The sequence below is a fragment of the Phyllostomus hastatus genome, unplaced genomic scaffold, assembly GCF_019186645.2.
Source record: "Phyllostomus hastatus isolate PE091 unplaced genomic scaffold, TTU_PhHast_1.1 phas_contig_34, whole genome shotgun sequence".
In the NCBI taxonomy this organism is placed as follows: domain Eukaryota; kingdom Metazoa; phylum Chordata; class Mammalia; order Chiroptera; family Phyllostomidae; genus Phyllostomus; species Phyllostomus hastatus.
Window position 1 is genome coordinate 62,340,413 of NW_025333857.1, and position 13,368 is coordinate 62,353,780.

Genomic DNA, 13,368 nt, shown 5'->3' on the forward strand with positions numbered 1-13,368 from the left:
CATGTCTTACTAATGGATACATTGGGAGGTATAGAAATCAGGAGGCCAGTTCCAGGCTTCAGGGAAAAGGAGGCGAACATAGGCATTTTCTGGACACCACAGCATTCTGAAACCTGATGATTGAGTGTTTGTTTTCCCATTGTCTGCATTTCTGCCTGGTTCTCCAACATGAATAATTGTCAAGTATTTGCTAGGCAGAAGTATATTCCAGGGAAATTGGATCTGCAATTTTGCAGAATTTCACAATGCCTTTTGCAGTTCTGTGTCAAATTGTTTGTTTAAATCTAGTTTATTTTACCTTCTTGGTCCTGGATGTACTATCAGCTGAAATATTTATATCACTGCCTCTTAGGAGTTGTGCATTTCCCTCATTCTGTGAAAAAATGTGCTGACCTGCTCTATGTATATGAGTAATTGTTTTTATTTTAATTACTTGAGTGCCTGTGGAAAGAAATTGGGTTGTCTGGCCTTTTCTCTCCTTGACCATTTCTTGTCTTGCTTTTGTTCACTCCCCTTCACTAGCAAAGTTCTTGCACTTGTCACCAAGGAGGTCTCCAGAGACCATCTGAAGTTGGAATCTTCATGCTAAATCTAGGCTTTTAAAAGGTGGTGTGGGGATCACAATGATAAATAAACATACCTTGCCACCCAATGCAAAAATCTCCCTGTCCCAGCCAGTCTTCAAGGGCACTGGAAAGAAATACCCAGCACATTCTTGCTGTTCTCCAGATCTTATTTCTAAAAACAAGTTCCCTACACAAACATACACACATATTCCTTATTAAGTATAACATTCTGTTCTCAACTCACTCCCTGCTGACCTCATTCATTTATTCAACACAATTATTGAATATGCAGGTCATTTGTGTGCCAATTAGTGAGCAAAACTGGCAAGCCTCTACCCTCACAGAGGCCACAGCCTGACATAGAAACCAGATAGTTCAGCAGTTAATGCCATGATAGGGGCGGGGATGAGAATGCCATAGGAGGGAGCGCTCTGTGTTTCCAGGAAGTCATGGGAAATGATGCCAGAAGTCCCATTCAAGCTGAGGATAAAGAGGAATGAATGTTGGTAATGAATGTCATTTGCTAAGAGATTCAACTAGGGTGGGAGAACATGAATGGTATTTTTTTCTTAAAAACACTTCTATCTACAATATGGTCAGACATACTTGTTTTCAACACAAGCTGCAACACTTCTTAGCTGTTTGGTCTCATTTGAGTTCCTTACCTTTCTAAGGCTGATTGTCATCATCTAGGTCACAGGGTGAATGTAAAAGCTAGATGGGTTGAGCATATAAATTGTTTACCCAGTGGCTGACATTTATTTGCTTTATTAATATCATGAATATCACCATTATTCTTTTTTTTAAGAATTTATTTATTTATTTTTAGAGAGGGAAGGGAGGGAGAAAGAGAGAGAGAGAGAGAAACATCATTGTGCGGTTGCTGGGAGCCATGGCCTGCAACCCAGGTATGTGCCCTGACTGGGAATCGAACCTGTGATGCTTTGGTTCGCAGCCCACGCTCAATACATTGAGCTACGCCAGCCAGGGCACCATTATTCTTATTACTACCCAGTTTGTCTCCTCCTCACCATGTCCTTATTACCTTTTCCACATTTTTGTCCCCACTCCATCCCCAATGCAGTTCAGTCACTTGGAATCAACATCCCCCTGGAAGCCACCCGACTCTGGATGCTCTCTGTACCCATCTTCTCTCCTTCCCTCCTCGTCTGTCTTTTTCTCTCTCTGTTCTCTCACTCCTATGGTTGACACTCCAGGTTGGGCCTCAGGAACTAGACAGTGGATAATCTGAAACAATGGAGTGCTGGGCATTCTTATTTCCATGCCAGGGTCATGTTAAGAATAGCTTGAATGTATGCCTCACTCGGAAATTCACGTTAGCTTATTCTACCACTTAGGAGGCGGTGATAAACAGAGCACAAAACAGGCATAAAACATCACTTCTCACCTAACTTAACTGTCAACATTGAAGAAACTCTTCAATTAAACTCTGGGAATGTTTCTCAGTTTCTCTGCATTTCTGTATTCATGCTGCCATACCTGAAGTTAGGATTAACCAGCCATCCATACTAGTGTAATATCATCCCCAATGTTCTCTTTCTGTTTCTAAACTTGCCTGCTCCAATCCAGTGTTCAGTGAGATATCAGAATGTTCTTCCTAGCATACCACACTGATCACCTTATATCCATGTTTGGAAATCTTCAAAGATGCCCTATTTCCTGAATAATAAGTCTGTCGGAACACTCTTCATTGAAAGGAACAATAACAAACTCATATCAAGTTAAAAGGTAATGAGAATATACTGCTTTACCTACCTGAAAAATCCAAAGGTGATTTGGGTTTTAGGCACAATGGGATCAGGACTTGAGCTCTGTGTCTTGGTTCTTCTCTTGGTGCCCCTCCAAATGTCAGCCTTATTCTCTAGCTGGCTTCTCTTACTCTGGCATATTTAAAGCCACCATAGGTATCCCATCTCCACATCACACCATCCAGATAGAGAGAGACAAACACAAGTCAGGTGCATCTTCGCTTTGCTCCACATTAAGCTGTGGACCACCTCTGAAGCAATGACTGCATCTATAGAGATGTCAGGAGCTGATTGCCTTAGGTTTGTGTTTAATGCAGGCCCTGAGTTGAATGCTGCGAAAGGCACGTGGGATCAATGTAATTCCCTAGTTTAGGGGAATTGGAGCAAACCCCAGGTCCGTGAGTTTAAGGGATGTCTAGCCAAACAACTTGATCGACTGTGGAGGGTGCAATAGATTCTGGGAAAGAAAGCAACAACCTCCTTGCCCCGAGGATGTCATCCCAGGATTTTTACAATCTAGCTTTAACCTATGATTCCAGTTTTCCTCATTCCTCTTCTTACATGACTCTCACCAGGCTGAATTAACTGCCCAAAGTTTCCATTTCTGTGCTTTCACTCCAGATTGATTTTCTGCGTGGGTGCCAAGCTCCTGCCACTGTGCCTTAGCTCTCTCTGCCACCCTGCCCTTCTCAGTTACAGAAAACCCCAACCAGCCTTTATGATGCACCTCGAGTATTCTCTCCTCATGAATCCGGTCTTGTCCCACCTCTCTCTTCAGCTGCTGTGGAGTGAAACACACTGAAGTGGCAACCATCAGACTTGGTCTGGCTTCTGCAGCGAGCCCCCACTCACAGTGACAGACATGGGAAGCCTGCCCGGCTTGCTTTGTGTCTTTCTCATTTTATTCAAAGACCTGCTTTCTCTGTCTTTCATTTTTTTTTAAATCCAAGAATGCACCAGTAACTCTTATTTAAATACCTAATATATTACTGGGTTATATTTGAGGGCTGGGATTTTGGAAACCCTGTAGGCTACTTATTTTGTCAAAGGAATATTCAAAGAATTACAACTTTATGGCCTAGGAATTATTACTTAAGTGCATAAAAAAACCAATGAAGGCAGCCCACAAAAGTTACAATTTGTCATTGTTCTGCCCCTGAAGTATCACTATATCTTTTTCTCACATTTGTGTGTAAGTCTTGACCTGCACAGCACCTGTATTTCTGAGGTCATTTCTATATCAAATGTCAAATTCTCTTCTATGTACATTGCAATCATAGGCATCAACTAAACATTTTAAAATTTTCAGTGGTCTTTAACATCTCAGTTCCTTGTCAAGTCAGTAATAAACTGTAAAAACATATTTAACTAACTCTTGTAAAGGTACATTTTAATGAGGCAAAAATACTTTGGGTTGTACAGGTAATTTGATTCATTAGTTTTGAAATTTCACACTTTGGCCATGATGAGTTTTTATTAAAAATCAGCACTGGACACTTTTAGGGTATATAAAGTCACATGTAAACATTGACATGAAGGCATTATGAAACAAAATTATGCTGCAAGATGTCAATTCCAACTGTGAAGTAAGGGCATTTCAATAACTCATATGGTTGCTTTTTATGTCAGTTCCAAACATTACAGATGAGTGACTGTAAGCATTTTTAATCAGGCTTTTAAGGCTGTGAGAATTTACATGATGCTTAATGTCTTTTTTTTTTGATGACTACACTATCTTTTGGCAGTATCTATTTCACCAGTAACCCTGAGAAGCAGCTAAACACATAAAACCTGGTTCACGAAGGTCAGTATAACATTGGGGTAAGAGTACAAGTAAGAACTAGGGGAGAGGAGAGAACTTCATCGAAATAAAGCAGATGTGTTAAAAGGGCACAGGAGTCAATCTGAAGAAATTCCCAATGGCCAAATCTGGAATAAGCTGAGCAACAAAGCAGAAAATTATAGTATTGAATTATAAGCCATAAAATAAAATAAATGTCCTTAAGTTCACACTGATAAAATCAATGGACAAGAGGATAAATGAATGAGATAAATGGAAAAAAAGGGACACTCTTCTTTATGGTAGATTGTAGTAGTTTTCTATTGCTACTGTAATAAATTACCACAAATTCAGTGGATTAAAAAAACACAGACTTATTTCAAAATTACAGTTCTGGAGGTCAGAAGTCTGAAATGGTTATAGTGGGTGAAAATCAAAACATTGGCAGGAGTGCATTCTTTTCTGGAAGCTCTATAGGATAACCCATTTTCTTGTCTTTTCCAGCTTCTGTAGACTTCCTGTATTCTGAGGCTAGAACTTCCCCCCTGCCTCAACATTATTAAAGCCAGCAATGTCCAGTAGAAGCATTCTTATATCACATCCCTCTGACACTGACTGCTGCTTCTTTGTTTCCCATTTCAAAGGTCTTTGGGTTTACATTGGATCACCCAAATAATTCAGGATAAACACCATATTTAAGGTCAACTGATTAGCAACCCTAATTCCATCTGCAGTCTTAGTGCTTCTTTGTGGTATGTAACATTATACATTATACAGGGTCTGGGGCTTTGTATCTAAATGTCTTTGGTGAAGGGTCATTATTCTGCCTATCACATAGAATTATGCTTAATAAATGTAAAAGTAACTATGTAAATAGAAAATTACTATTTGGTGAATACTATTATAATAATTATGATATAATTTTTGCATCAGTAAATAATACAGTTAGGGATAATGAGAAACAGGATGTTTGAATGCTTTCAAAATATCTCCCAGCATGATACTTACTAATTACAAATGGAGTAACTTAACATTCATGACAGATATTGTCTTGTCATAAACATGATAAATATTGCCTTGTCAGGTAGCAATCTATGGGACAACTAGAAGTGAATATATATATTTATTTCCCAAAGAAGAGGTGAAAGAAGAGAAATAATAAAAAGAAGAAATTATGACTGAATATCACCTACATTTGATGAAAACTATACCCACACAGCCAAGGAGCACAGTAAACCCTAGCAGAAAGAAGGAGAAACATGGAGAAAACTACATCAAGGCATATCATAATCAAATTTCCTCAACCAGTGTTAAAAATCTATAAGAACAACAGAGTAAAAAATGCATGCCCAGAGTTTCAAAGATAAAATTAGGAGTGGCTTCTACTCAAGAAAAATGGAACTTGGAACACAACAAAGTAATATTATTAAAGTAGTGAATGAAAAAATGTCAATCTTAAGTCTAGAATCTTAAAACCAGCAAAAACATACCTAAAATTTTAAAGCAAAATAAAAAATTTTAGAAAGAGAAAACTGAAATAACATCTGTAGTCAACTATCTCTAGAAGAAATGTTTTCTCTTAAATTCTTTAAGTGGACAGAAAACAATATCAGAATGAAATTTGTCTCTATACAAAGGAATAGACAACATTGAAGACTGTAAATATATATTATTAACACATAGAACAGTAAAATACTTTTATCCTATTTATTAAATTTCATTAAAATGTAATTATCTGACTTTGGTTTCTCACCAAAAGGAACAGCAGAGGTGGTATTTACCCTGCCCTACTGACATCAAAACAAAGCACAATGTGTGAACCAAGGGTTTTGAAGATAGCAGGCGAGGAAGTACAATGGTTCCTCAGAGACAAAAAACAAGTAAGGTGAACCCTACGATCACAGCTTACTGCCTTGAGGGAATTTCCAGACCTCGCAGCAAGAAAATGGAACACAAAAGACTCCTAGAGTTGAGGGGATAGAGCTGAGAATCCCAGATCAAGGTAGCTAGAATTGGCAACATAAAACGACAGGGAAGAGTTGGTCACATGTACATGCAGAGTGCTCTAAACATACGCAGAAGGTGCCCTTTAATGGCTTAGCTCAATATTGTTAGGACATTAATTCTTCCAAAACTGAGCTATAAAACCAATACAATCCTAATCAAAACCCTAGCAGGGATTTTTTGGTAGAAATTAACAAACTTTCTACAATTCAAATAGGAATGCAAAAAAACTGAGAACAATAGCCCAAAGAATTTGGCGGGGAAAGAACAAATATGGAGGACAATATCTACTTGATATTAAGACGTTATAAAACTGGCATTTTTTTTCAGAATACAAATGTTGCTTATGCTTTGCCTCAGAGCTCACTTCTTTTGAGTTCATGTGAGCCCGAGACATGGAGACATCTGTTTCCCTTCAGGGGCCTCTTCAGTAGCAGTTTTCTGCCGCTGAGTTACACTCCATGCCTCCAACACATACAACCTTGTTCTAGTACTGCCCGTCCTCAATTCGTCCTTCTCTTTTTCTTCCACTCAGGGAAATGCTAAATAACATTGTAGACACCTTCCGTGTTAGGTAGACAGATGATAGATAGACAGGTAGATATGTCCATAGCTCTATCTATCTTGGGATAACAGCATTTAGTTGTTTGTAAAGTTGTCATTTCTTATAACTGAATAAGGATTTCATAACTCCTAGCACCTACAAGTCTTCCACTGAACCCAATTCTCACATGCTAGCTCAAGATTTTATTATGATTTTGTAAATAATTGGAAATATGAGATTTTTTAAAATTATGTAACAACGATAGGATCACTTTCTATTTCCTTTATCATTTCTTCTGTCCTTGAATTATCACCTAAGTGTATCCTTGCTTCTGCACATTCCCATAATTCAAATTCACCCCAATAATGCACATCAACAGAAACTCTAAAATAATATTTTCTCTGGACATAAATTTAATTCGGTTCCACAGCCCCATTTGAAGCCCTGCTATGTTTTTGGCTCTGAGTTACAAACATGAAGAGTTCTGTGGTCTCTCTCCACGAAAAGGAACAGAGTGAAAAGAAAATGTGAACTTTAACATTCATTGCAATCTCTCCAGCCTTCAGATGTGACTTCATCTTGCCTCTCAATTTCCGAAGGCAATTATGAGAACCAAAATGAAATAACGTATGAATGTGTGATCTTTTCCAGGATGAGAGCTGTGAAATACAGGATGAAAAAGCATGGCTCGGAAAAAGAAAATCCTGGGTTTCAACCTTAGCTCCACCCTTTCTAACTGTGGGACTTTGCCAATCCTCTCACACTTTGTTGGCCTTTAGTTTTACATCTCCAAGATAAGAATAATTATAACTCACAGGACTGTTAGAAGGTAAAGTGAGATAATCGATATTAAGCTCCCAACCCAGGGCAGGACAACCTGGTCAGGGTACGGTCCTCTAGGATGGAGCAAGGGACTGTCTGAGAGGCTGCTAATCATCAAGGGAAGGGAGAAGGCTGTCAGCAGCAGAACATAACAATTTATAAATTTCTTATTTCACAACAAGCTCTGAGACATCCATCGTCCATGGAAATAAACAAACTCCGGGTCTGGGGCTGTTCCCAGCTGTGGAGTCCAATGCAAATGCACCTGAATGACTAACGTGTGTTGCAAATGACTCACCAACCCCTGACTGCAATTTGGGTCCATCTGCCGAAGAGCACCAGCCACTCCACCCAAAAGGAGCCCAGGGGGGTCTTCTCTTGGAAAGAGTGAACTCTGTTCACTCTTAAGGTGTGTTAGGCAAAGCCCTCGTTTCAGTTCTTTGGTAGGCTGTTTTCAAGAAGCAGACAACTTTCTCCATGCATTTTTAGAGCTCATCAAGTTCCAATCCTTCTTTTAGCAAAACAAAAAACTGATTCCAGGGAGGGGGTAGGGTGTGACTTTCCCAAGATCGTCCAGATATACATCAGATCCCTTTCTCTTTAATTGAACACAATTTCTACTTTGTACATACTGTCCAGTAAGGCATTTGCCAAAGCATTTTTGTTGTTGTAGGTTTTGTTTCTTTTACCTTGGGAGTTATAGGATGGGAATGAAATGAAAGTGATGGAGAGCAGTGGGTACTTCAATTATTGGGGGGAATCACTTCAAAAATTGTATAATTGTCTAACCACTATGCTATACATCTGAAACTAACATAAACAATATTGAATCTCATCTGTAATTTTTTTAAAAAGAGTAAAGTTATGGGAAACACGTCTCAAATCGCTCCAAGACCCACCCCGTATCTTTACATGCAGAGAATTTTTCTGAATTCTTGGACACAGGCAGTGTGATCCCTGGTTGCTAAGCTGACCACTCAGGGCTTTTCTCTCTCCTCTGCTGGGTATGATCTTCTGAATCCTTCTTTGCAAGAATTCAAGATGATGCAAATACATACTTCCACTCACTCACTCACTCTTAGCAGATAATGCTGATCAATGGAGATCCTTGTTCTCACTGAGTCTGGAAGTTAGTCCTCCAAACAGTTAACATGTAATAAACTTTTCCAGTGCTACTCAGGTGCCATCACAAAGATGGCACAAAGTGATGGCCCCCCATTCGACAGGTTCCACTTCAAAGCAACACACACACACACTGTATTTCTATTTAGTATAGCAATGCATTCTGAACTTGGCACACAGTAGGTGACCAACAGTTGTTTGTTGAATGAGGGACTGAAACAACCAAATAAATGTGGTAAATGCTAGATACATTTTCTCAAACAATAATTACTCTTCTATAATATCTTAGATATAAAAGGTACATTAATGATCAGATGGAACATCAGAGGTTCAGAGAATGAGGGAACAATTTGACAAGGTTTTTGACTGGAAAAAAAGCAGAACAATACATCAAATTTTCACTAGATGAAAAATTAAAATAGCAGACATTGAGCAGAGGTGGTATTCTACACAATTTCTCTCTACCTATTGTCCATAAAATCAATGTGCTTTATATGGATTTTTAGTAGATATTTTTTAATAACACCTAGGACAATTTCTAAAACAAACATACATACAGACAGACACACACACTTTGCATGTGTTTTATCTATAATTAATAAAACACCAAGAAATGAAATTGTACACTGAGTTTTGTTCTTTCTTGTAAGGCTTTGAAATATATATTTATTATATTGCCATGTGCTTAAATAAAAGTTTTGGTTTATTGTGGGAATTAGTGCAATTAGCTACATCTCTCACATTGAGGTAAATACAGAAATGATGGTGTCCAGAAAAAGAGAGTGGCAGAGGGGAATAAAAATTTTGGAAAACGTTGCCATTCCTTCTTTAATACAAAGATACTTATTCTCAAGTGTGGTCAAAAGTCAATGACTCATCTTTACAACAAAACTCACTAAGGAATCCCAGCTGACCCAAAGATACACCAAAGACCTATGGCGGTAACTGTCTGGTTTTTCCATCACACAGCCTTTCCACAAATAGCTACACAGTTTTGGTTTGTCGCTTTTAAATTAATTCTGCTTACAAAATTTTACCCTGGGTTTTTAGAGAAGAGGAAAAACACATTTGAGGTAGAAGAGCCATGATAGCCATGAATGAGTAAGTTATTTGAATGGTTTTGAACGGCGATGGAGAGAGGGCCACTGTGCGGGAAAGAGCGCTAAGCTTCGGAAAGTTGGCAACCTGGGTTCTAGTCCAAGCTCAGCTCGCTTATTTTTGCTAAGTCTTTCCTCTCCGGAGTCCCACTTTTTCCATTTGTAAAAATGAAGGGATTTTGTACAACCACTTCAGAATATTCTTTGGCAGTATCTCCTACAGCCAATGCCATGTACGTATACCCTATGGTCCAGCAATTCTACTGCTAAGCATACGTCAGCAGAAATGAGTGAACGTGGGCACCAGAAGATGTGCACACGGGAGTTCATAGCAGCGTGACTTGTCATAGTAAAAAGCGGTCATTTCTCAAGTGTCTATCAGCAGTAATATATGACATCAATGAAAAGGAACAGGAAAAGCTATGGCTTAATCTCGTGTTGAGGAAATATGCCAGGCACAGAAGATCTTGTACTCTGGGATGCCATCTGTCTACAATTCAAAAATAGTCCCCAAAGTAATCATTTGTGAAAGAAATAGTAGTTTGGGATTAAACGGATCTGGATTGGAGTCTTGAATTTGCAGATTGATGGCTGTTAGGCTTTAGACAAGTTTTATTATCTCTCAGTCTCAGTTTCTCCATTTGGCACATAAAGCAACATAGTATCTTTTATATAAAAAGTGCATGGAAAGTTGTTATGAGTATTCATAACTTTGACATACAGGGTTCCTTTGATGTATGCTATTCTAGGATTAGAAAGGGATTCCGAAATCTGTTGCTATATGTCTCCATACATTTTCACTCTTTTTTCTCTCTTATTTATACCCATCTTCCCCTCCCCCTTGCCATTTTTTTTATTTTCCCTTTTTTACTCCTTCCTCCCTGTTTCCACCTTAAGTTGCTTTTGATTATTTTTTCTGGCTAAGGCCCCTACACAGACCTAATTCCCTCCAAAGCTCCTCCAAACCTAAAAGAAGTGGCTGAAACGCTCTCCTATCTTCCTCTCTGAATCCCTCACTCTCCTGTTTTCCATGTGCATAGTCACGGAGATTACAGCCACGTTGTAATTCCACGTAGAACCCTTTCCAGGTAAAAGGCACACCTTTGTCATGGCACAAATGTTCCCCAACATAGAAAGAAAAGTAATAGCATCATTGGTAAGACCCATTTGCCATGTTTTCTTGGGAATAAAGTCCTGTAAAGCCTTCACTCCCCACTCACCCTGTTGTCTTGACCATCCCCTCCCATCAGGACGGTCCAAGTCTCCTAAATAAATGTTCCCCTTTTTTTCTGTTGGCCACGGGCACTGTCCTTCCTTGTTTCCCCCTTGCAATAATTCATTACACTTAGCATTTAGCAACCTTTTCCAGCAGTGTAAATCGTGTGCTATATCTTCTTTGTTTAAACTCCTCTAACAATGGCTTAAGTCACCACCATGACGTCCCTGTCTCCCATGATGCTTCTCAGTACTTATCTGCTATCACTGTGTCCCTTTCCTGCAATGACCTTATTCCTGTTTTTCATATACATTGCAAGTGTATTCATCTCAGGGACTCTGTGCGGTACCTACCAAGCCCTCTGTTAGAAGTTCTTCTCCCAGATTTCATGTATAGTTTCTTCTCATCATTCCAGTACCAAGGCCAGTGAAAAGAGGCCTCACCAAACCCCAAGTTCCTGTCACATCGCATTATACAGGGAGGGGCAAAAGTGGGTTTACACTTGTGAGTGTGCAAAGCATAGAGATTATGCTTGAATTATTATTATTAATTATTGTATTCTTATGAAAAACTGTAAACCTTTTGCTCCACACTGTATTTTATGTATAGCAATTTTTACTAACCTCATTTACCTGCCTTACTTTTTTCTTGTGTTTATATGGTTATGGGTATAAATGTTGGAATGGGGGTGTTAATAATGTAGTTTATAGGTGATGCCACAGATATTGGTGGTGCAGGGAGTAGCTAATCAATAATGGCCTTCCTGGGGTCTGGATTTTCATCACTCCTACTCATGGTTGAATTTAGGAACTCCACAACTGTCGGAAAAATTAGTGTGGGTAATAAAAGGAATGTGGTCTCAGACACCTTCTCCCCTCATCTCTGATTCTGACATGATCCTATTCACTGGTTTCCACATTTCCCAGGCTTGATTTGAAAATGAGAGCTTAAGAAATTTCTCCTTCCCTTTTAAGAGCTTTGGTAGGATCTGAACAAAGAATTCTCTGAAACGGAAGAATATTCTTAGCAAGTTTCTAGAATATTAGCATGAACATCAGCAGCTGGGATCCAGCTGATGAACTCATCCCTTGCATGATATGTCTTGGGTAGAATAAAAACATGTTTTTTGGTATTTTGTATTTGTTTAGTTTTGTTTGTTTACTTGGATTTTGAACCCAAGTACCCCCAACAACAGCATTGAGAAATGACAATGTGCTACAGTAAATTGTAGAAAGTGCATAGAAATAGTCAGTGCTTAATAAATATATGCACCCCCATATTCTAACTTTAAAATACTTCTCAGTGCTATGTTTTCTGTATATTTATTCTGCAAACATCCTCTCTCTTAGGCAGAGACCACATATGATAATTCCTTCAGATTCTCTTCCCTTCCTTAAAAGCAAGTGCGGATTTAGAAAAAAAAATAGGTTGGCTTTGAGATGTAGCATAAATATTTGGGAGTTTGATGTGATTGTGAGTCGTGGTTGAACACATAGTAACTGTTTGACATTGACAATTTATTTAACCTCTTTGAGCCACAATTGCCTCGATAGTACAATAAGACACATAATACCTGCTTTGCGTTTCTTGCTTAGTTGTTGTAGGATATAAGTTTATTAAATTCTTGGGCATTCAATAAGTGTCTGTTTTCTTCATTAACCACAAGATGCCACAATGATGGCCTTTACTTAGGATAAAGGCAAGGGCAGGGGCCAGGTGTTTCTGATGCCCCTGGGGGAACACAGCTGCCCCACTGGAAGACGGCAGTCTCGCTGTCACTGTGGAAAGCATTACTGTCAGCTGAGCACAGCTCATGTGTAAATATACACACACAGAGGAGTAGGATAACTTTGCAAACAATTATGCAAATATGGCCACATGCTTTTCTCCAGACCTAACCACAACATGAGTGCAAATTAATCAATGTGGACACTGTTGGCAAATAAAGCATTTCATTCCATTCCATTCTCCATGAGAAGCAAGAATTAGTGTCTAATATTGTGTCTCATTTAAGCTGTACAAGTTGGGTAAAGATGAGGGCTGGCTGAATGATCTCTGATCTATTCCAATTAATTCTTCCAAAGAGAATCTAAACAGTTAAGCATAGCTGAAAACTGCTGGGTGATGGAGGTGAGGGTGGTCCAGGAAAATTCTGTGGGTACCTAGGGTTCTATGGTATATATTAATAGAAATAACCATCCTACACTATCTGCCAAAATCAGTGTCCTGGGCTACAATTATTATCTCTTCAATTTCATAAAAGCATGAATCCTGCAGAGGAGGAAAAGACCCTTCTGTACCTGTTAATTGTTTATTCATCAACCAAGTAGGGTTGGAGAAAGAGGGGACATTTATGTTTAAATCCAAATATATTATTATATGTATTATATCAAGATATATAGTATATCACACACACATATATTATATTCAAACTATTGAGTAACCGTA